Below are 25,983 nucleotides of genomic sequence, written 5' to 3'. Positions count from 1 at the left end.
GGAGAGTTTCCTTTGCCTTAGACTTACTCTGAGTAAAAACATTTTAACCTTTTAAGGATACAAAGTCTTACTCTCCACAATACCCTCCACACATTTTTTACTTTCTTGGTCAAATAATGGCTTTCAGTAAAGACTGATTGAAATAAACTAAATCCAGATTAAAGTCATATAACTATTATTATTATTATTATTATTATTATTATCACTATCATTATTATTTTGGTCAGTAGGGAAGGGGACAAGGTAGCATTAAGAAATCTCTATGCAGTGAAGATCTTAAAATTTAAACCAGAAAAGATAAGGTTTTAGAGATGTTAATATGTCATACTATTTCTAAGGCAAATATCTGGGATTTTCAAATCGGTATAGCTGCAGACATAAAACTGTTTACCACTCTATACAATGTTTCTTGCTTCTGTGCCTTTCCTCATAGACTTATTTTGACAGGAAACCGTTTCCCTCAATTTTTTTGCCTGGTTAACTGGTATTTCCTATTCGAGACTTAGTTCAATGTTCACCCCTCCTCTAGAAGGTCTTGCCTTTTTGTTCAGGCTGCATTAAGTGGTCCTCTTCTGTACTCTTGAATGAGCTTTTGTCTCTCTTTCCAATAACTTGTAAGTGCTTCAAGAAAACTAATATTTTTTTTTCTTGTGTCTCTTCCAGTCTTTGGAACACAGACATTTTATTATTGTTGTTGAATGAATTGAATTATGCTTGAAAAGAAATCACAATTCTATTTTGGAAATAGTTATTCCCTTATTTAAGCCTGATGATATATTTAGTAATAAAGATAATATTGCTTCTTAGACAAAATGTTATTATTTATCCATCAATAGAAAATGAGTTATTGTTTTGAGTTTGTGTTACTTCACCAAATGTCCTAAACCTCCAATCAAAAAAAAAAAAGGGTGCTGGGTGGGGCAGTGTAAATTTAATATTTACCTCTCCTCAGCGAAAATATTCTAAAGTTACAAAGAAACCATGAGATAGAAATGCAAGTTCGATATTCAATAAAACTAGGAGACAGCTAAAATGTGAACCGTAAGATCAGAACAAGGACCCCCAGAGCAGTGAAAATTACATAAACGCTGAAGAGCATACAGAGAGAAGATACTCACTGCAGCAGATCACAGAAAAGCTAGCACAGCATACTTCTCCAGGATGATGCTCAAAACCAGAAATCTCATTATGACAAAAGAAATGGCCTGCATGAGCTGGTTAGCGTATCTGAATTTGGTTGAGCCCTGAGGAGAAGCTAAGTATTGCCAGACAGGTCATATCTGCAAAAATCTATCAGGCAAAGGCTCTGGGCTGCAGAATCTCCACATTGTGGCCAGCCTAATAATGCCAAATTGGAGGCTACCAAAGAGTGAAGACGGTAAGAAAAATTACTTACACCATCATTCTGTGCCCTAAGAAGAATCTCTGGTAGGTTGAGAGATGATACTGCTTTTCTCAGACACAAATCTAAAAATAGCTTGTCGGGAAGAAATGTATCCCTCAATAATTAGCAGTATTGTAAAAAGTAATAGAAAATATAGAGAGACACACTCATTTCCAGAGAGGCAAGGAAGAAAACACAAAAGGCAAACTGAGAAAGTTTAACAGAAAAAAATCTTGCCATAAAACATATGAAACGTTTTTTTTTAAGGAATTAAAAAAACTTATTCATGAGTAGAGTTCAAGAAAGAAGTAAAAGAAAAATTAATACAGAAATCAATAACCTTCATACACAAAAGCAGCCACTATGAAGATATGATGGAAGAAAACTCCACAATTTCAGTGGTAACAACATGTATGAAATATTTGGAACAAATGTAAAAAAAAATTCATGATCTGTAAAAAAAAACCCCATAAAATGTTACTGTAAGACCCAAAAGATGACTTAAATACAAAATCATATTTTTTGAAATATACTCACTATCATATCTCATACTTTCATTGGCTTATAGATGTGAATACATCTATTAGTTAATACATAAAGTTAACATGACTCTCTTCCAAAAAATTTAATGAGACAATCTAATTCTTAAATTCATACAGGAAACATAAACTAGCAATAATAACCAAAATTCTCCAGAGTCATGAGAAGTGACTTGCCCTACCATATATCAAGGTACATTATAAAGTAATAACAATTAAAATAGTTTTGCACTGGCAAATGAATGTATAAATCAACAAAACAGAAATAAAATACACCAGAGCATACAAATACATATACATAAATAATAAATAAATAAATAAATAAATAAATAAATAAATAAATAAATAAAATGGATACTATCAGTATTTCAATATTTTCAAGAAAGCAATATTATTTTTAAAATACCTATAAGGCAACAGAACAGGATAGTTGTTTGGGAAAACAAACAAAAATACTGGCCTTAAAACTCTACTTCTGGGGCCCCTGGGTGGCTCAGTCGGTTGGGCGTCCGACTTCAGCTCAGGTCATGATCTCACAGTTTATGGGTTTGAACCCCACGTCGGGCTCTGTGCTGACAGCTCAGAGCCTGGATCCTGCTTCAGATTCTGTGTCTCCCTCTCTCTCTGCCCCTCCCCCACTTGTGCTCTGTCTCTCTCTCTCTCTCTGTCAAAAATAAATAAAATGTAAAACAAAATTTTAAAAGAAGATTAAAAAAACTCTACTTTTTATTCAGAATGAATTCCAGATAAGTCAAAGATATGAGTGTAAAAATAAAAATGCAATCATAAATTATTAGAAAAACTGTTCTTTTTTTTTACTCCAGGAAAGCTATGTCTTTTCTAAGTCTGAAATAAATATTTGAAGTCATTAAAAGAAATAATTGATTTACTCAACTGCATAAAAATCCTTCATGATTCAAAATAAATAATATCAGAAGATAAATGCTGATCAGAAAGAATAATTACAATTTATAGACTATCATAGACTTTAACATGAAAGTTTCCTACAAATCCCCAAGTACAAATCTGGCACTACAGTAGAAAAAAGTGCAAAAGAGATGAAAAACACTTCATGGAAAAGGAAAACAAATAAAAATTCAAACCGAAACTACAATGGAATACTGTTTTCACCTCTTAGATTGGCAAAGACCCAAATGCACACTGGCAAATTCTGATGATGTACTGTGTTGGCCAGGGTATGGGGGAAACAGACATTCTCACACACTGCTGGTGGGAATGTGTATTAATGCAACCCTCTGTAATGGGCAATCTGACAATAATAATTAAAATTACAGATATTTTTAAATTCAGGTATTCCATTTCTAAAAATCTGTCCAATTGAAAACTCACAGATTTGTAGCCTGATGTGTAAGATGTTATGCATGGCAAATGACTTACCATCACTTAACTGTATAACTTAAAGAAGATGGGTCAAATAAACTTGCTACATTAGTATATTAGAAAAATATTCGACCATTTAGAAAGAATGAAGCAGGTTTATAAACTGATATTTAAAATGCTGCAACGGTTAGTGGAAAAAACCTCTAGATGTTAAATGATATATTTACTAAGCTGAAATTTGCATTAAAAAAAGGAAAAGAATGTATATATGCTGTATTTACTCATATTTACACAGAGTATTTCTGAAAGAACACTCAATGATACAACAGCAGTGGTTACTTCTGGAGAAAAAGGAAGGCTGGGAGGAAGGGTTATGAAAAAGTTTCCTTTCATAGAGTATTTTGTACATTTTGAATTTTAGACCACGAGTTTGTTTGTTGATTTGTTTGTTTGTTTTAAGAAGGTGAAGAATAGTGTTAGAAGCCGCACAGCATATTAGAGTTAGCCTAAACTGGAAATTAGGACCCAGAGCACCTCGATCCAATCCAAATTGTCACTTCCTGTGTGGGTGACTTTGGACACTTCAACTCTATGTGACCTATTTTTCCTCATCTTTAAAATGTGTATAATAATCCTACCTACCTTATGAAGCTGTTATGAAGACTAAACTAATTAATACATGTATGACAATTAGAGTACTTGACATAGAAAAGTTCTTTATTAGTGTTTTCTCATTAAGATAATAACAGGAAAGCACGCACAGGCATAGACACATCAGGTATTTGTACCAAAACAGAAACAACTGGGCTCAGAGTACATTCTAGAAAGAGATCACAGCCAAGTTGGATTGAAGACCAGAATTTAGTGTCTCGGATAGCCACTGAGCTTCTGAGAAAGAGAATTCAGATATTTATCAGCTTAGTTTTGCCAGCTTACACTCCCTGTTCCAAAAGGAGCCAGACACACACCTACACCACCCTCACCAACATTACAAGGTCTGAATACAATACAGGGTTTTAGGGAGAAAAATTTATTGCCTGAGAAGCAGAAAATCACACAAGGTCAAGTAGCTCTGGTTACCTGGGAATGAATAAGCCAGGTGGAGCTGAGCAGAGCGCACCATGGCAGGATTCCAGAAGAGGGACCCAGCTTCCCCAGTCCCAGAGGGGCAGAGAACACAGTGCGAACATCCTGGTCTAAGAAATAGCCTCAGAAATGGAAGCTTCCTGAGCTCAGCCTCTGGTGTCAGCACTTCTTTACTGAATGAAGTCCCATCCACTGAGCCAGCTCTTGGCTGAGCTACTGAGAAAGGAGAAAATGGGCCCCCAGGGTGATGATTTCATATTCTTTATGTGTCTTCCCTGAAGAAATTACAGAATTAGGTGCTAGTGAAGGTAGGAAGTTCTCTAAGTACAATCTCCTGTCTCTTCCTTAATATATTTGTCTAGGTGGCGAGCGGCAATGGTGAGGTCATATTGAAAAATTTAGTCAGAATTTAGGATTCATCTTGTTTTTTCTAGATTCTAGATTCTATACAGCAATGGTATATATGCCACTCTTCCCATCCCTTGGAATATTAAATTCAATAGAATCCATTCCTTTCTCTTATTATACAATTCAAATTGAAAGCAGATCTTTATCCTTAGGCGAGAAAGAACAGAAACAAAAACTTCTTAATCTTTCATGCACATACAGATTCAAGTAAGATCTGATGGGTAACTATTACAGACAATATACGCTACAAAAGTATTTTCTCACCGCATGCTCCCTGACTGAAACAGGAATGCGGACGGTAGAGCATAAATTCAACTCCGTGGTCTTGTCTTGAGTTGAGGCTTAGGCTACCTCCGAAATTCTTCTTTCTAGCTTTCTTTGCTATTCTTCAAAAGGATGCACCCCTAACATTTTATTTCTTTATATTCCACAATTTATAATCCTTGACACATTTTCCATACTGCAGTATAGTTTGTTTATTTGTTTTTTTGGTTCTGGGACCTATTTCTTAACAGTTTTTACTCCGTTTTTCTGAAATCAAAAAATATATATATTTGCTTAGGTCTCATTTCTATGCTAGCCTCTTTGGTTTCCTTATTCTAAATTAAAGTTGTCGATCACCCATTGCCTCAAATAATATCCTTTTATTAACATAGAGAGAGGGAAATAGACATTCTTGACAAAGGGAGAAACAGCATTGCTCATAAGAATGAAAAGAGCCATTCACATGTTCCTAACAGAGTAGTAAGAAAATAAGATTTCATCTCTAACCTTCCAGGCAACTATATGCTCTGCCTCACTCCCCTCCCTTATTTACCATCTAGACTATTCAGCAAATCTGACCTGGCAAATTAAAAATTCTCAGTTTTTAATCAATGTTTTGTTTTTGGTTTTGGTGTTTTGGATTTGTGTGTGTGTGTGTGTGTGTGTGTGTGAGAGAGAGAGAGAGAGAGAGAGAGAGAGAGAGAGGGAGAGAGAGAGATTTTGGAGATCGGTAAAGCATTCTATAGGATTAATATAGAAATTGCTGTTTGAAGCTTTCTTAATCTGGAAAAAAGTGGTTATGAATAAGGATGTACAGGTCACTATCAATTTTCTTCAAGCTGGTCCGTACCTGTTTATCCTTTTGTCGAATGTGATCACACATTGCAGTCTATGTGAAAATGTCTCATCCGCCAGTAGGGAAAGCTTAATAATTTATTTGCAGTCCATCTTCCTCTAGACAAGTGCATGCCATGTATTTGCTGAGTTGTGTAACCAGCTCTCAGAGCAGGCACATGGTCGGCTGCAAATTGTTCTTTCTGACATCTGTCCATTTTTCATGGTATTGATATTTAGCCCCTGAATGCCTGTTCTGCATTTTCAAAACAAAACGGAAGTGAGGAATCAATTGTGTGTTGTTGGAGGAAATGTCACGACCTTGATTATAACTGTCGTTTTTGAAGGGGAAATTATAGACGTGAAATTCTTCAGAGTCACGTTCAACACATAGTACATATAATTCAGAAGGGCATTCTCTGTTCTGTGGGTAAGTTCTTAAGAGTTCTCAGCCTAAATTGAGAGGGAACTCTGAGGTAATTCTTTGTGGTGTGGCCAAAACTCTCTGTTCTTATGCTAGGATCATATACTGGGGGATCCCTGCATTGGATCAGGGGAGGATATATTTGTAAAAAGATCTCAATTAATCTGATCTTGAAGAAAAGTTAAGAAAATTATTGAACTTGCTTAAGTTCCCTCCCTCCCTTCCTTTCTTCCTTCCCTCCTTCCTTTCTTTTTTCCTTCTTTTTTTTTCTTTCATGTTTATTTTTTTAATTTTACTAACTTGACTTCCATTTGCAAATATCTTGGAACTTATTAATGTGATTATCTTTTGCTTCATACTGGAATGTAAAATAATCAAATGAAACCCTACCCATTGGACCTCTGTTTGGAAACCACTCACATAACCTCATATAAAGCCTCTTTAGTCTTAGGTCATAGACTCCAAGAACAATATTGTAGAAAAGCCCTGATGTGCATCTATATTCTATAGTCCTATTCACCTCCCTTGTGTCTTCTTTAGTCAATAAATTCCTAAAAGCTAAGAGCATACAACACTTGTCTGTGGGAAATCCAATAGAACCTCTGGAAAATAAAACCAGAAGAAAACCAAAATAAAATTGCCAAAGCATATAAAATTACTCCATGGAGTGTTCTGATTAGTATCACCCTGGTTTTATTCATGGTGATACTAGACTCATGGCTAGTGTTTAGTTCCATGGCTCAGAAAATTATTTGGCAGAATACAATTGCATTCTCTCTCTCACCTATTTTCTGCAGAGATTTCACACATTGACTCAATGTAATATGCCACACTGAGAGGCATGATGTTTGAAACTCCTCTATGATGCCTGTGCAGAATACTAAGAGAATCAGGTGCCGGTGTTTATCTGAGCTGAAACCTATTTCTTGTATTTTGATATTAGTTTTAGAAAAATCTCAAAAATTTCTTTTTGCACACAGAGTCCCATGTCAATTACCTTGGGATGCCATGTTAATGTTCGCTAGAGATAGAAATCCTTTATATGTGGGGAGACATGTGGCTCTTGTGGTTAGCTGTGCAACCCCTATGCAGAGATTTTCCATAAGTGACTTTTCTTCTAATATCTGATGCCACATATTTATATTACACACAATATTTAGTTGTTCTTGGTCACTATATTAAAAGGAAATAAATTAGCTCAAGCATTCCGAGAGACACATGGCCCATCTGTGGCAAGGTACTACCTGTTTGGATGGTTATAATCCCACTCAAAGGTAGAGGTTTTTCTTCCTGTCTTTACCACTTGGGTTCTTGATGGGGGCCCTGCAGAGCATGTTGGGAGAGCACAGAGACATCCTACATCTATTCATGAGAGAAAACTATTCTAATCCAATTGAGTTCCTTACAATTGGTGTCGTGAGAGCACAGGCAGGATGCACATTGTAAAAGCACATGCTGGTCTAGTGCTGCTGTCAGCAAAGGCCTTAATGAGCTTTGAGAGTAATATGGACAGCACAGAAAATGCAATCAATCAGATGCGGAAACTGCAAAGTAAAGAAGAGAAAGAATGGAATGGTGGAAGAGAAAAAGAATGGGGACAAATTCAAAATACTAAGAGATCACGTAAGTAAACTGTTTCAGGAGGAGAGTGAAAAATTGTACCTGCAAAAACCATAAAAAAATTCTACAGGGAAGTATCAAGACTCTGAAGGGTCAGAAATTTTATCCTATCTGTACCTAACAAGTTACTCTGCCATTTTCATAAAATCTAGGATTTTTATTAATCTTTTCCTGATTTAATTGATATTTTAGCTAATCACTTGGCTGCTTCTTTGTTCTTCTTCTTCTTCTTCTTCTTTCTTCTTCTTCTTCTTCTTCTTCTTCATCTTGTTCTTCTTCTTCTCCTCCTCCTCCTCCTTCTTCTTTTTTCCACTTGGCTTCTTTTAAACTCACTCCGTAACTTCTTGTTCCATGGATGGTGTGGAAATACATGGTAGACTTCTCATTTCAAAGAAATTGTCTCACTATGCATGTATTACGCATCTATATATAAGCATGTTCACAATATATCACTTAGGTTATCATAAAAAATATATTTTCTCCTGGACAATATGTTAAATTCATAATCATAGTAGAAAAATGTTTTAAAGTACCCGGTGACACATCTATGTTTGTTTTTCTCATAAGAAAGACAAATGTCATCCTTCTTTTGAATTTTATATTTGAATAATTGTACAATTGAATCAATTCTATGTTTAATGAAATTGAATTACTGAATGGTGGTGACATCTTGAGGTACCCCATAGGGAGTAAACAAAGGGAGTAAGATAGATGAAGCACTATTTCTCACATTTTTATTTTGTAGCACACTCCATTAGCAGCAAGAGGATTATGAACTGGTTTGACAATAAGACCCAGTAGTTGCATCACTGGAAAGTGTTTAATAAATACTCCATGGTGAGCAGTGCTTTCTGAAACCAGATACTGGCGGTGGGAGTTAGAGGTTAGTTTTCTACCTCACATAGATAAATGTACTATGTCAGTTGAACAGAAAAAACAAATCACACAAAAAATAGTTTCTCAGCCTGGGCTTTGAAAGTCACACCATCATGATCATCGCACATGACAAACTAGAGAACTTCCTTCAAAACAAACCTCACTGAAAAACTAAATATAACTGATACATTTCTAGATGAATAAAAAACCTTGATACCTTAGGGCCATTAGGTCTGAAGTTCTCTTCATCATTAACACTGATTCGTTTTGCTTTTACATTTAGTGCTGAAAAAATCTGGGGTTAATTATTAGATTATTCTCATTTACATCAAATATGTTTCATTGCTCCTAGGGCTTTGGAACTTAAGATATTCATTTGAGAGGAATAGGTAATATGAATTAAAATGAAGAAAATGATGTTTTCAAACATCTTCTTTATGTAGTTCACTAGTTTAAAAATGTACTCTTTGAGTTAAATCAATATGTTGAAATTGAGGAAGAGGAAGGAGATGGATATAAAGTGTAACTACCAAATATTGCAAGAAATGTTAAAGGTTGAAGGGAAATCGCCCTTCAAAGGTTGACCAATTCCTTTCAATGGCAAGAAACACAACTAGGGCAATTGAAATGTATAATTTGAACGATTGAAATGTTTTCAGGTTTAGGGTTCTTGTTTGTCATCATTCTCACATAAAACTCTAAATATCGATTGTCCTCACTCTCTTACAACCAATCCAGCAAACTGTTATACGTATACAGGTGTCAAAAATGTGTAGCTTGTGCGCTTTCTTAGCATATAATAAGATGAACTTGACTGTTTTTGTCATTCTAAATAAATTTTGAAAATGTATCATTTCAGAGCACCACAACAGTAGAGCCTATGTTTATTGTCTTCACTTCTGTTTTCTCAGTGGGTGACATGTAATGGAAATAAATTTTGTTAAATGAACTACTGTAGTGGCCATTTTGTGGCAATGGGATTCTACTGAGAAGCAGGCATATTCTAAAGGTATCTTTTTTTTTTTTTGAACATCAGACAATTTTTTTAATTTTTTTTATTTTTTTAAAGGTATCTTTTTTCAAAACTCCATCTCAAACCTTAAATCTAGTGATCCAAAGAATCTGAACAGTTCCATATTTCTTTTCTACTGGTCCAAATCACTATGGTCTGAATAGCCTTCTTCTTTGTAGTATATTTCAATGCAAACACTGTGAATAGATTATTATCTAACTAGTAATTTGTCTCCTTTGGGGAAATTCAGAAGATCATCTCATCTACACTTTTTAAAAATGCTAGTGTTACCATTCTCTTCTTCTGATAAGTTACTTTGTTTATGCTAGGTAAAAAAGAATCTGGTATATTGCATTGAAACTTAACTTGAAATAATAATTTAATTGATAAAGAGACTATAAGATAACATTTAAATTTGGCAATGGTTTATTATAATCACAATAAACTTATTTTAGGATAAGACAAAATTAATTTGATTGAATGCATCTACTATAGATTTACAAATTGCTGTGCAACTAGAGAGTCAATATATTTGAATCTGATAGCCACTGAGATAAGCCAAAGGTCTACCGTAATCCTAGATATTTTATTAGACAGAACAGAGAATTAAGTGCTTTAAACACTATCTGCCTTGTGTGTTCTTGCATTTCTGTATTAATAAGTCCATGAATTCCCCTAGGGCACATCCTTTTCACTTTCTAGGCAGCTTGATGTCAAGCATAAATCATATGTATGAATAACATGGGCCATGTGTTCCAACCTTCCTGAATTGTCTTCGTAAAATTGAAAAAGAGTAGAAGAAAATAGATATCCTTCATTATTTGAATTACTTGGCAAAACAGAAGATACCTACGCATACTGTTCATGTTTATTTCTTTTATTCATTAAGATTTCTAATATCAGTTGTGTTTAAATATTTCTTAACTTTGACAGTAGGGTTGTTTCTGTAGCCATAAAAATCTTAGATTAAAATAACAACAGGAAGGTAATCCTATGCATATGGAAATTACCCATTAACTAAAATATTTATTTTCAAAGAAATAACAATATACTATTTTCCAGTGTCATTAGATCCTGCTAGAAATGACATATTTATAAAGATTAGTTATACATCCAGATTCAAGAGGCCAATAGGATCCCAAGCAGGTTGAACCCGAATAGGGTTACATCAAAACACATTATAATTAAAGTGTCAAAAATCAGACAAAGAAAGAATTTTAAGAGCAGAGAAAAGAGAGAAGTTACATAAGAGGGACCCTCCCACCCACCATATATACCTGTATAAGACTATCAGCAGATTTCTCAACAGACACTTTTCAGGCCAGAATAGGATGGCATTACATATTCAAATATTGAAAGACTATAACCATCAAGCAAGAATTCTATACCCAAAAGAGGGATACAGCCAAAAGAGGGATAAAACTTTCCCAAACAAAAGCTGAGAGAGTTCATTACCACCAGACCTACTTTAAAAGGAGTGTTAAAGGGGAGTTCTTTCAGTGGAAGTGATTACTAATTAACATTACGAAAACATAGAAAGGTAATGTAAATCTCATTGGTAATGGTAAATATGTAGTCATAGTTAGGTTCTGCAATATGTTAATAGTGGTGACTACTTCATTTACAATTCACCGAAAAATGAAAAAAAAAAAAAGACAAAGAAGAACCTAGTTAAAAAAAAACATACTTAAAAAAACTAGTAAAAAAGTCATAGCTGCAATAATCTGTGATAAGTTACACAATATAAAAAAACATATGAGTTGTAATAGCAATAACCTAAAATGTAAGGGGGAGGAGAATTAAAAGAATTAAAACAAATTCTTTTGAAGCAATCAGTTTAAAACAGGGTGCTATATGTTTGAAGATATTTTATGTAAGCCTCATAGTAACTGCAAGGAAAAATCGTGCAGTAATTGCAAAAAAGAATACAATAAAGAAGTCAAAGCATACTAATACCAAAAGACATCAAAACCACAAAAAGACAGTAGGATAAGAAATAAGAAACAGCAGATCTACAAAACAACCAGAACACAGTTTACAAAATAGCAATAGGTTCTTACCTTAATAATTACTTCAAACATAAGTGAATTAGGCTCTCAGCTCCTCCTCACTCAATAGACAGCCACACTTAGGTGCATTGCCAGCCAGGTCCCTGAGACAAAATGGTAAAGGTCAGAGTAAATGGATTTGGCCATATTGGGCGCCTGGTTGTCAGGGCTACTTATAACTTTGGCAAAGTGGATATTGCTGCCATCAATGACTGCTCCATTGGCCTTGACTACATGGTCTGCATGGTCCAGTATGATTTCACCTATGGCAAGTTCAATGGTCTAGTCAAGGGTGAGAATGGGAAACTTGTCATCAGCGGAGAGCCCACCTCCATCTTCCAGGAGTAAGATCCCACCAACATCAAATGGGGCAATGCTGGTGCTGAATATGTTTGTGGATTCCACTGGTGAGAAAGCTGGAGCTCACTTGAAGGGTGAAGCTGAAGAGGGTCATCAGCTCTGCCCCTTCTGCTGAGGCCTCCATGTTTGTGATGGGCATAAACCATGAGAAGTATGACAACTCCCTCAAGATTGGATATTCATATGTAAAAGAATGAAATTGGACCCATATCTTACACCACTCAGACAAAAATAACTCAAAATTGATTAAAAACTTAAATGTAAGACCTGAAACCATGAAACACCTAAAATAAAACAGGAACAAAGCTCCTTGACGTGGGTCTTGGTAATAATTTTTTCAACAGGACATCTGAAGCGCAAGCAATAAAATAATAAATAAACAGGTGGGACTACATCAAACTAAAAAGCTTCTGCACAGCAAAAGAAACCATCAACAAAGTGAAAGGACAACCTATGGAGTGGGAAAAAATTTGCAACCATATATCTGATATGGGGTTAATATCCAAAACATATAAAGAACTTGTACAATACAATAGCAAAAACAAACAAATAACTCAATTTAAAAAATGGGAAAGGGATCTGAATACACATTTCTCCAAAGAAAATACATGAGAGGTCAACAGGTACTCAAATGATGAAAAAAATGCTCAACATCACTAGTCATTAGGGAAATACAAACTAAAACCTCAGTGAGATGTCATCTTACGCCTTTTAGAATAGCCATGATCCAAAAGATAAAAGAAAACAAAAGCTGGCATGGATGTAGAGAAAAAGGAACCCTTGTTAACTGGTGGTGGGAATGGAGATTTCTGCAAAGAAGTTGTGGTGTATTTATACAAAAGAATATTATTCAGCCATACAAAAAAAAATGAAGAAATCTCACCATTTGCCACAACATGGATGGGACACGAAGGCATTATGCTAAGTGGAATAAGTCAGACAGAGAAGGACAAATACGGTATGATCCTACTTATATGTGGAATCTTCAAAACAAAAAGAAACCCAAACTCACAGAAAAGATCAGACTTGTGGTTACCCGAGGTGGAAAGTGGGCAGAGGGGGGATTGGAGAAATGCAGTCAAAGGTACAAACTTCCATTTAGAAGATAAATAAGCACTGGGGATGGAATGTGCCACATGACGAATACAGCTAATGCTGCTGTAGGATATACACAAAAGTTGTTAAGACAGTGAATCCTAACAGTTCTCATCACAAGGAAACTTTGTCCCCTTTTTCTTTCTCTTCTTTTTATTGTAGCTATACGAGAAGGTGGATGTTAGCTGAACTTTTTGTAATCATTTCACAATACATGTAAGTCAAATCATCATACTCTTTTCCTTAAACATGTACTGTCATATATATCAATTATTTCTCAATAAAACTGGAAAAAAGATTGATTATGCAGAATTGCAAATATTTATTCTAAAATACTAGAAGTAAAAAGAAACTGAAATTTCCTTTATTATGATCACAATTATGTGAAACAGGAGAAAAATGACTGAAAGGATGGACATCAAAATACAGATTATTCAGATCAATGAAATAGTATTTTCTGTCTTTTTTACTATTATTTCTTACCAACATTTTCTACAGTTGGCAGTATTATTTTATAGATATATAAAATTTTTATTTAAAAGATCTAGGTTTAAATCTTTAGTTGCCTTTTTTGTACTTTAAATTTCTTCTCAATGTAACACTTTTTCCTCTGTTTTGATTTTTTTTGCTTTTGTAAACAATGTTATTTTCTTTCTTTCTTCTTTCCTTCCTTCCTTCCTTTCTCCCTTCCTTCCTTTTTCTTTCTTTCTTTCTTTCTTTCTTTCTTTCTTTCTTTCTTTCTTTCTTTCTTTCTTTCTTTCTTTCTTTCTTTCTTTCTTTCTTTCTTTCTTCTTTCTCAGTTGCTTGTCAGAATTTTTCTGAATCTCCACTCCTATCATTGCCTTTGTCTTCACTGCTTGCTTCTTGCTGATTCTTTGTTTCGTCTCTGCATTTGATGATGGCTCAGCCAGTTTGCACCCATAATCAACTTGCTATCTCTTTTTCCTGACCCTTCAGACTTCCCTATCTCTAAAGATGGAATGTTAAATTAATAGCAAACAAATAGCTTGTTAATGGTGTGATTTATCGTCTTCTAATCTGCTCTCTCAAAGATCTTTTGCAACAATAGAAATTCTGTTGACTCTGTACCCCTGTAGAATTACCTTCCTTTCATGTACCTCAGAGGATACTGGCTAGCTTGTTTTGTCTCTATGGTGTTTTGAAATTAATATACATTATTTTCCCCTTCCCCCTGTTCTCCTACTTTCTATTTTGCTTACTCCTTCTCCTTCACTCTCTTGTATACTGCTGTCAGCCCCATCATCTCACCCTTCTGCTGTCCAAAAGTTTGAAACTTGTGATAAGTAACTGAGCACAGTGCTAAGGGGACCTCTTGACTGAGAAGCCAAATAATGAACATTGTGTTTGTAATTGGGGTCTTTAAAGCAGACAAGACTGGGCCTAATTCCCAGCTATGTGACTTTGGTAGACAACCAGACTTCTCTCAACCTTGATCAGTGCTTATTTTCAAATGGCGGTAAGGGTGTTCTCATGAGCTGCTGTGGTCATCAAGTGAAGAAGAGTGGAATTGCTCTGTAAGCCCTAATGTGTTCTCCAGCCTTAGCGTCTGACATCTGATTCATGCCTCTCCCTTCTTCTTTCCTCCACTCTGCCCACTCTCTTTTTTGCCAGGCCCTATGTTCCAGCTGCTGCACTGAAGAATAAAGTGACTACCTGAAAATGCCATGCTCTTTTTTGTTGTTGGGCTTGTCTGGAATATTAACAATCCTCATTCAACCTGGCAAAGTTTTCCTCATCCTCCACATTTCAATGGAAACGTTGGCATGTCTAAAACCCTTCCTCTACTTCTCTCCCAATCTCACCCTTCCCACAACTGGGTTAGAGGTTTCCTCTGTCCTCCCCCCTGCTCTTTGTATTTTCTCTATAATTCTTCTCTTACATGATTCTTTACCTGTTTCATCAGTTCACTGAAGTGAGTTCTTTGAAGGCAGAGTCTTTGTGTCTTATCTTGATACCCCAGTGTCTAATTAGGTATCTGATGTGCTGTAAACATTCTATAAACATTGGGTGAGTGAAAAATGAGTGGCTGCCAATAAAATTATTTGCAGCAAAAGATTATTTAATCTTACCTTTGAATTGCATTACATTGAAATACAGAAAGAAAGATAAATAAATAGATAGATGCTCCTCCACATGGGTATTGCACATTTGAAATCAATTGACCGGTTCCTTAGTCGACATAAAGAACATCATACTGTGCATAGGCCTTTCCTGTCCTGAAATACTGTCCCACTGGTGCCCTGGGAGGAAAGACCTTGGATTTCAGAGATGCCATTAAGTTTGGTGATACGGGAGGCAAAAAAATAAAAATAAAAATAAATTAGACAAATGTTAAATAATTCACATGAAACGTATGTAATTCTGAAATAGACTAATATGACTAGAAAAGAGTAACCTGCAGAAAGGAAGCCTAAATAATTATTGCTCACTTCCAGACAGTTCCTTGAATTGGATTCATATTGAGCTAAGGCTATCTGAATTAGAGGCAGCTGTATAATCCAAGTGTCGTGCAGCATACAGAATCAGATTGAGTGCTTGAGTGTCTGCACCCTAGGAAATTGATTTGACGACTATGTCAATTACTTCTGGCACCAAGCTTTCTGTGGGTTGCATTACAACTGCTCTTTTGGTCAGCTGTGACTGCTTCCCCATCCACGCCTATTGTTTTAGATTTATTTACTGCACCGGCAATCATAAATCATGGACTTTTTTCTATACCATCTGGAAACTCTGGTGTCATTGTTTGGGTCACTTTTGATTACTCGCTCTTATTCTCAGCTACTGTTAAAGCTGATGTATCTTGAATTATGAAAGACTTCCGCCACAAGCTGACCTATTTGTGAGCACCTTTCAGCATCTACATATGTTTATTTTATCCAACACATAGCCGGGTAGAAGCAAAAGTTCCCTCTAGGGAATTATTCCTTTGCCTGTAAAACTGAATTTTTAAAGCTTACAATTTGCCTATTTGCTTGTTAATCCGCTGAATGTTTCCATTGTTCTCACAGTCACATTTAACACATTGACCGTCACTTGCCCTTGGTGCTGGGAATGCGATTTCCTCGTTACTCTCACCCAGTCTCAATCCCGACCAGAGCATTCCATTTTGAGCCTAAAATCAGAGTGAAAGTTGTTGGGTTTGTTTTGTTTTGTTTTGTTTTGTTGCAAATAATCCTTAAACAGTAGGACAAACATACTTTTTAATCTCTACTCTGGTGTATCCCAATATTCTAAAAACTGGGCTTCACTATTATCATACTTTCTTGACAAGCTCACCAGAAAACATCTTAGCCATGTTCTTTTTCCAACCAAATGATGCTGATGTCTACCTGTATCGACAGCGTCAGCAGATTACTTTCATTTTACGCAGATGGTTCACTGGCAGTCCAGATCACATCCGAAACTGTGCTATCAAGCAATTTTTATCCAGAGAAGCAATTTAAATATTGGAATTTTGTTGAATTTCCCAGGCCACAGCTGCTTGCATCTGACATCTGCTTCAATTTTTTGAGCAGCCAGTTTTTGTTTTTTTTGTTTTTTTTTTTAATTTCCTGGCAATCTCAAGGTTGAGTTTTGTAGGGCTGTGTTTCTATCTACTTAGTCCTCATCAAGTATCCCTCTCTAAGTAGTGTAGTAACCCACATCACACCATGTGCTTTAGACTCTTCTTTTCTAGCCCCTTTCTGACATCAAATGCCACTTTAATTGTGATTAGGAGAATCTCCGTTTTCCTACAACTTTTCTCTATACAAGAAACCGCATGAACTACCATTTGCTGGCGTCACTATCAAATGAAAAGGGAGACAAATGAAGAAATATTGTTAAAATTTTCTTAAATAAATAAATCATCCCTGAGTCTCCTGTAGACATAGGAATACTACATGATTTTCTCATTATTCAAATATCCCAGAGAGGTTGGAGATATAAGAGTGGTTTGTTTTCTTCCAAGACAAAGCCCCACTGAATGTGGTCTAATTAACTCTACATCTCAATATACCTAAACTGCCAGTTCACATCTTTGACAGTAGCGTCTACCTGCATAATGTCACGTCACATCACATCTGATCACTTCCTGCTATGTTAGATATGCAATGCGCCAATAAGACATGATATGATCAAGGCAACATGGTCGATATTTGAACAATTTGTATCCTCTTTGTTGCTTTATCGTCACTCCTTCACAATGCAGAATGACACAACCAATATGTCAAGCAGTAGAGTTGAGGTAGGATGTTTCAGCCACTGCTTGCTTCTAAATGATTTTTAATCTACCTATAAGGCCCAAAGATGCAGAGTGTTAGCTGTTAACATACTGTCATATTTCCAGATCATCTAAGTAAAAGACCTTGCAAGAAAGCAAAGACTAGTGTTACAAGAGCACCTATGATTTGTTATCTAAAAGAAGTTATAAAAAGCACACTATTTTTTCTTTGTTGTTGAAAGGGTGAATATTAGCATGTTGTGCTTTTGCTTTTAAAGAAAAATATAATAAAGGATGCTGTTGGCAAGGTGTGATATTACTCTAGACGTGTGTGCTTGCTGTGTTTCATCCCCTTCTTACTTCCTGACTATTTATACAGCTAAGGGGAAGGATGATGAAAACTTTAACTGACTGGTGTTGGTTTTGTTCAAGAAGCTCCAGAACGAGGGAATTCCTTGACCTGTTCCTATGCACATTTGTGATTCTTTTCAGAGGGGTTTTCAGGGCAAGGTAATCAGAGTACCTATATTTAAGAATTCCGTATCTAAGAGTCTTTCCTTGTTTGTCCTGTTTTGTGGGAGGCTCACCCAAATAAAGGGAGAACAATTTTGATTATTGATGATCCTCAAAGAGGCAGCAGGGAATGAAAAAGTGAAGTCAGTGAGTCAGAGAGACATCAAAGAAACACATATTATAATGCTGTTTAACCTTTTATTAAGATTGCTATTGTATGGCAATGCATAAAACAGTGGATATTGGGCTCATTACATCAATACTATCTTGGCACTTTCTGAGGTCACACAAGTCATCTTTTATTCATGTTGTCGCCGGGAATGGAAGTGATGCTAATAGAGCTGGGTCAGGCACACCAAGGCAGAAGGAGAGGTTGAACATAAATCCCAGGTGGCAGCTCATCAACAGTCGGGACTGCAGCAGTGAAGCTGCACCGAACAAGGGCAGAAGGGCCCACTTTGAAATCTTTGTCTTCTGTCCCTCAGATGACCAAATGGCAGGCAAATCCCATGTGACCTATTCATTCACCCCCCCCCCCATTCATTCATTCATTTACATCCACGAACAAAACAAAAATGGCAGAGTGGAAACAAGCGTTCTCATGTCAACCCTTTCCAAAAATAAGGTATGGCTATGCCATTTATAGAGTTTCACAAGCCTAGTTTGTGCCAGATTTGTGTTCAGAGAAAGGTGAAAACCATGAAACATTACCATATAGTTAAAAAAACACACACACACACACTTAAACATACTCATCTTAGAATTTGCCATTATTTTGTTCTCTTTCCAGTTCCTCCTTTCAGTTCAGCAATTTCTAACATCTCAGAACACAAAGCTTGCCTTATTTTGTCTCTGAGCTATTTTTCATTATCTTGTGTTGTGATAAACGACTGAGCTATCATTCAAAAAGGGGACATTTCAATGGGTTTGCGAGGGTGTTATTTTCTGTTAGGTTACATGCTATAGTTAAAAGAACATATTGTCTACAATCAGTTAATATTTTTAAAGAATTTTGAAAATAAATCTTTAAATAATTTAAAGAAATAAAACATTTAGTCTCCCCCCCAAAAAGAGCTCACCATAAATGGATAATCTTTAACATTTATACAAACCATGATTTTATTATGTTTCAGTAAAATATAGACAACAACATTTTATCACCATGTGTGATTGTTACACGTGATTATACTTAACTGATAGGGTAAAGCATGAGTCCTTTTTATTAACAGATTTCTACACCTTCAAAAACAACCAAGTCTTTTTTTTTTCTATTTTGCAAAGTAAAGATTTAATAATTTAATTTTAAAAGACACTTGAAACAGAATAACTGGTCTTTTAAAATATTCTGCACACCATTATGTAATAATAATGTGTGACATGAATTAATGTTAGAGTTGGTGATAAACTTCTATGTATATATTATATTGCTGTTATCATTTAGAGTGTCAATGGGTATGGAATGTATATGGGAGCAAAAGCTGATAATGACAAAACCAAGCTTGTCAACAACAGCGTTAAAACCAATGTGCTTAATTAAAAAAGTGAAGTCAATTAAAATTAAAATAACAGTGCAGCATGTACAAATGCTGGAATAATCATTAGGCCTTGCTGAATAATGGAAGAGTATAGAATTTTTTTAATGGAACAGCAGGGGTGATACATTACACAAAGCAACAATCTACAACAATATGACAATCGAATTACTTCAGCCCCATTAGGCAGGTGCAGAGGAATAATTAACATGAATTTTTCCAATGAAAAGGAAAAAAAACTTATTTTCCTCTAGTAACACTAAAGTTTACACCCCTACTCACCCTGCACTGAAAAGTGATAACCTATGACGGCAAAAACCTATGATTTTTAAAAAGTAAGTCTTAATAGGGTGACTTCTGTTTATTCCTCATATAAGTTGAGTAATATAAGAAAAATATATATGTAACTCTTGTGGTATAATGCTAACTTTTTAAATGTACTTTGCATGCAATGCTTTTGTTTTTTTTTTTAGGGCTTAAAAACAAAATAATAAAGGATTTGGAATAGTTTCTGACTGTCTAATCTAATTCAGAGATAAAAGGCATCCCATAAAGCCCTAGGCAATATTTGTTATCTTATTTCCAGCTCAAATTCAAAACAAATTGTGACCTCCAGTTTAGAATGAAGAGAGTCTGCTCAGTAAAATGCCAATAGAAATGAAAGCAACTTCACATTTCTTCACGAAGGGCAAGGAGTTTAAGATCTCTTTGCTACTTTCCCTGACAAAAATATCATCCTGTTTTAAAACACTTGTGATAAAAATCTTACGCTTTCATTTACTTCCAATGGGAACCGTTTAATTTATACTGAGATAAATGGCTATGTACTTAAAGGACTTAAACTTTTCATTTCTTTCTTTACCATCAAGAAATTAAAAAATGAAAAACCTTCATCTTCAGATGACCTTTTTAATTTAGATAGATCTGAATCAACCAATAAATGTGGAGGCTTTCACAGGATGGGTAGCTTAGTTTGGAAAGATAATTATTTGCTCTCAAAGATCTTTTATCTTTAGGCTTGAAGTACTTTACTACTGAGATCTCATTAATCCCTACTCAGCTTCTAAGGAAGTTCTACCTTCCTCATTTTGAAAAAGGAGGCACCAAATTTCTCAAGACTCAGTTGGTACGAAGGTTGTCCTGAAGAGCGTCTGTAGAATCAGTGGAAGAAACAGAACAGACCTGCCAATGCTTCTATTCTAAAATTCTGCCACTTGGAGGGTAGACATTCACTTGTGTCAATGGGAGGGTAGACATGCCTGATAATGTGAAGTGAAAATCATCACTTTGTGGTAACCATCACTTTTGCAATTCCAAAACAATCTTTAGGCATTCTCTGCCATAGACCTCTATAAGAAATAGAATCGTTGAAGTAGAAAGGGCAAAACTTTGTGAATTTTAGTGTGCCACACCTTCTCCTCTTTTTTTTTTTTCTAGGAGAAACAAAGAATCTCACAGGAAATCTTCAATTCCCAGTTATTATCAATTTCTCAATTATCCAAAATCAGAGGCTTGAATTGGTATAATATCAAGGGATTTAATACATAACAAAGTTTTACCCTTAATGTGAGAAATGCAATCAAGTATTTTCCCATGTGGTCTGGAACTGAAAATATAGGGTATGGAATTTCTAGTTAGGCTTTTGGTCAAAATATTTCTTTCTTCTCCTAGCAACAACTTGGCAAATGTCAGAATAAAAGTTTTCAGGAAGCTTAAAATGATAGTTGACTATCTCAATTCATGAGAGGGCCATCGCATAAGTGAAATAGAATATTGTTTAAAAAAATCATCTTAATTGGTAACAGGTCAAGAAGAATGCAGTGGGTTTGACATACAAATAACATATTTTAGATGCAAGGTATTAACATCCATAATTAAATTTATTTATTAATTAAAAAATTTTTAACACTTTTTTATTTATTTTGAGAGAAAAAGAGATAGACGGAGAATCCCAAGCAGGCTCTACAGATGCGGGACTCAAACTCACTAACTTTGAAATCATGACCTGAGCCGAAATCAGGAGTTGGAAACTTAACCAATTGAGCCACCCAGGCACCCCTAAATTTATTTTTTAAAAAAGACGTGTAAAAGCAGGTGAAAGCATAAATGAGTATTTATAAGAACTCAGATAAGCTGAGGGATTCAGAGTAACTCAGGTCTGTAACTCAGGTCTATGTACAACTAGTATGTCCTAGTGGCTTGTGGTTTGACCGGGTAGGGTGAGAAGAGACATAGAATTCAACTACTTGAAGTCATAAAATTGAATGTGTGAGAAGTGTTTGGGAGGACAGGTTAATAAGAAATAGCTACACTGTGGTCTTTGCTATGGATATGTTGATGGATTGAAGAACTGGAATTCTAACCCATGTGTGTGTCCTAAAGAAATCTGGCAGTTTCTCTCTTACCAATTATTGATGGTTTTTCAAGAGGGTAATGCTAGTTATAGTATATTATATCATTCAAAAAGCATCAAATAGATATAAACAGAGATGCTACTATGAACAACTAACTTCATTGCAATGTTGTACAGTCAAACATCAACCAGAAACTAATAGACACCTTCCCAGGGATTCAAGTATTGCCCACTTTTTTGGGCAGCCTCAAGTTTCTATTAAAAATCCAATGCTCAGTGTAAACTCTGAAATACGGTACTTACTGCCAAATTGTGTTTGTATATGGTCAAATCAATGTGTATTTGAAATATGAAAATCTCTGATTGGCACTGATTTTTTTCATAGCTTCTAAAATCTTAATGCATTCATTATATGTGAGTAGGTGAAAAGGAAGTATTCATCTGATGAAGAGGAAAGTTTAAGGAAAAAGGAGTCAGAGCATATTAGAGATATTTATGAAAAAGGAATCAACTCAATAGGACATTTATCTATTGAAATTGGTGTACTTTTAATTTTTTTCTCTCAGGGAGAAAAACGTAGATCCGACTGTAGCAAGTCCCATCACTAATTTCAGTGGCCATTCTGCCCAAGATTTCCATGCAAACCTGGGACCAGAATGGTAGGAGCTCGTTGACAAGCAGACCTTGTGGTTTTAATTTTTGTCCCAGGCATCTTTTCCACACTAAGGCATTTAATCTTTATAATAAATCTGTAGAAGAGGAGATAATATTAGGAACTAATATTATACTCATTTTACAGGTGAGAAATGAAAGCCAAGTAATGTGTTAAAAGTTTATAGAACAAGTATTAAATAAAGCTGGAATTTCTACTCAGTAAATGACAGAGCTGGGATTTCAATCTATCTCTGGAGATTATCTGAGTATAGAACTCCTACTCTTAATTCAGTGTATATAATGCTTCCTACAGATAGAAAAGGCATCTTATTTTCCCAAAGACCATTGTTTAAACAAAACACTCGATTCTGGCATTTGTTATAATGAGGTCCCATAATGACTTCTCTCCCACAGTGCCTACCATACATACATCTTGGTAGGCTTCATAATCCATACCACACTCTTTGATGTTGGATTAGTATTTAAAAATATCCCCATATGTACAATGTTTTCATAGAAAATCCTAAGGTTTACAGTAATAATTTCTACTAGGAGGCAGGAGTTTGGTGATTGATTGACAATGATACATAGTGTTGATTTACAAACTCTCTTTTGTGAGAACTGCCTCAATATACATAATGAATCAGGGCTTTCTGCATCCAGAAATACATATATGCATTTTTGGAGGAATGGTAAGGTGATGGTGCCAAGGGATTAATTGAGAGAGAATCTGGGAAAGAACTTGTCTTAATACGATACACAATGGAAAGACTGCAACTATTGCACAAATTGCTAATGCCCTTGCTGTCAGAATAGACATTATTTTTACTATTTAGATTCATTTTATAGGCTAGAATATAAGAATCTGTATTCAAGTACTGTGGAATGACACTCTGAAAAACCAACCAACAAACAAACCATAAAGGAATGTCACACATACACACAACTTTAGATACTGGGGATTCAGAGAATTCTTTGTGACCAATGTTCTGGAGTACAACACAAAGCCGAAAAAGAGAATTCTCTCCTCCCTGAAAGAGCATAGTGAGGAACAGAATACTGAGGGTCCTTGAACTCAATATATGGCTGACACATCTGGGCTCTCAGCAGGGACAGCCCAACTGCACAGACAATTGTAGCAGCCCTTCTGCAGACACTCCATAAGCAGAATAGTTCTGTGCCTTTACTGGGCTCCCAGGGTATTCTCGGCTGTGGGTAACGATGTTAATCTTTTTTTTTTTAAGTAGGCTCCACAACCAGCATGGAGACCAAAGTGGGGCTTAGACTCACTGAGATCAAGACTTGTGCTGAGATCAAGGGTTAGATGCTTAACCTACTGAGCCACCTAGGTGCCCCAACAATGCTAATCATTTTGACAAAACTGGCGTTCAAGCCCTTGATGGTAGACACTAGTAAAGAGGCAGAGGTGGAGAGCATTCCCGGAGATTCCCAAGCACATAGCCTCAATAGGGCTCATTAGTAAAGAGCTGGACTAGAAGAAGAGGGAAACTACTAACTCTAAATGTCAGGCCCTGGGGTGGAATGAGTTCTTGACAAAGTTCTGACTGGTCTCCTGAAAATGTGAAAAATGCCAAGAGAATGGGTTTTTTACAGAGCAGTCTATACATTTCAAGGTTTCCTTCAGTTTCAGATTCTTTTTCCTATCTTTCTCTAATTAAAATTTTTTTAATTCATCAAATGTTAATGATTATAGCTAGTGGGCTATTTCACTTTTTAATACACTCAGTATGAGAACATTTTTAAGATCTTAACCATACAATAATAATTGCTCTCTTCAAAAAACATACCAAATATGTTTTCTAGCATATGATTCTAGCATTTAATAAATATAAGATTTTGGTACTTTAATAAACTGTAAATTTTAATAAGTAGATGTTACAGGTGCTTTTCTTAACATTAACTAAATTTCTACTTAAAAATATTTTCAAGTATTTTTCATGTACATATTCTGTTTATTTTTAAAAGATTCATTTCAACAACAGTCAATCAAAATTGGTATTGGAATATTTCAGAACCAATTATCCAGCAAAAGTTACTTATATACGTAATTTAATAACTTTTCTCTAAAAAAGAAAACAAATACCTGAAATTCTTCTAATATAAATCATATAAATTTATAATATAGTTTTACCTTGTTAAAATATCAGCTTATAACTTACTTAGGAAATGCATATTTTTCAAGGCCAAAGTTTGAAAGTAGGCACTAAGAATAGAAAAAGCCATGAAATATGGTAGTCTAGGATTTTTTTTCCCTGAAGACCAACACTTCTGCAAATAGAAATAAATTCCTACCTTCATAAAAATTATTATGTACTGAGACATATTATATATAATTTTTAGTATGATCTTAAAGACATAGTCCCCGAGAGTGATTCTTTGAAAATGTATGAAGATAATGCATCTATTTTGTCTATCTATCAGTAAGTCAATTCTTCTTCACAATTTATTTAAATTTCAACTTACTGATAGTTGAAAAATATATTTTTGGCATTACATTTTAAATATTGTTCTCTTGAATGTACTCCCTTCTTCATTTATGAATCGCCTTTCTCTAAAGCTTATTATTATTTTTTCATTGTTGGCTACCAGTTTACCATAACTAGATAGAATTGCATAAATTGGAAACGAAAGGTTTCGATATGTTTATTGACTTTACCTCCTTGTATAGTTTCTCTATGAACCCACATAATTTCTCCATGGCTGTCATCAAAATTTCTGCAGTATGACAAAGGAAACTTGAAATAATGAGAGACATAGGTATACAGAAACTTCATAGTTCATTTTCAACCTTCTGTTTTTGGTTTTTCAACTCTTACAGGATGTGGAAGGAAAAGCAGTCTTTGTAGTGACAAAGCTGACCAATGTACCCTTGGGGAAGAGATTCGTTTCCTTCAATACTGAAAAAGGCAGATTTTGACACTTTAACTGTAGGTGTAAAATTTATAATTAACCTCTAGAAATGAGCTTTAATCTCTGATCGGGGATAGTGAGATACACTGTACAATATTGACTATAGCTGAGCTATATATACCAACACATTCATCCATTTTTTAATTTGATATTCAAATCAAAGGGGATTTAAGCAATATGTAAGGGCTAATTACTTAGAGTTGCAAATGTATAAGTCAGTAATGACAGAGAATAGTTTTCACTTTTAGCTGAAAACTACAAATAAAACTCTTTCTGCTAATCCACACATTAAAAAAAAATGCCTGTGTGTAATTCTTCAAAAATGTATGTGAAACCACAAAGTTCAGGAGAAAAATATAAATTAACCATAGATTTCAGAATATTGTGGAAAGATTATTTTCATTGAGATCAGATTTATTTCAGTTCAAATTGATGTTTGGAATTCTTATTTACACTAAAAATAAATTCCAATGAATATATAGCTCTT

The 25,983-nt window shown here is 35.1% G+C and overlaps 1 protein-coding gene across 1 annotated transcript in view; it reads right to left on the bottom strand.

Moving 5' to 3' along the window:
- Positions 1–11,707: 11,707 nt before the first annotated feature.
- The window catches only part of LOC113594762 (translation initiation factor IF-2-like), a 398,057-nt gene continuing 383,781 nt past the window's right edge, over positions 11,708–25,983 (bottom strand). Inside the window, exon 7 of the mRNA XM_053208219.1 lies at positions 11,708–11,940. The gene's annotated coding sequence lies outside the window, so the exon portion shown is untranslated. The remainder of the gene's footprint in view (positions 11,941–25,983) is intronic.

The sequence above is a fragment of the Acinonyx jubatus genome, chromosome F2 (genome assembly GCF_027475565.1).
Source record: "Acinonyx jubatus isolate Ajub_Pintada_27869175 chromosome F2, VMU_Ajub_asm_v1.0, whole genome shotgun sequence".
NCBI lineage: Eukaryota > Metazoa > Chordata > Mammalia > Carnivora > Felidae > Acinonyx > Acinonyx jubatus.
The sequence above is the reverse complement of the archived record's forward strand: the minus strand, read 5'-3'. Positions and strand labels throughout refer to the sequence as shown.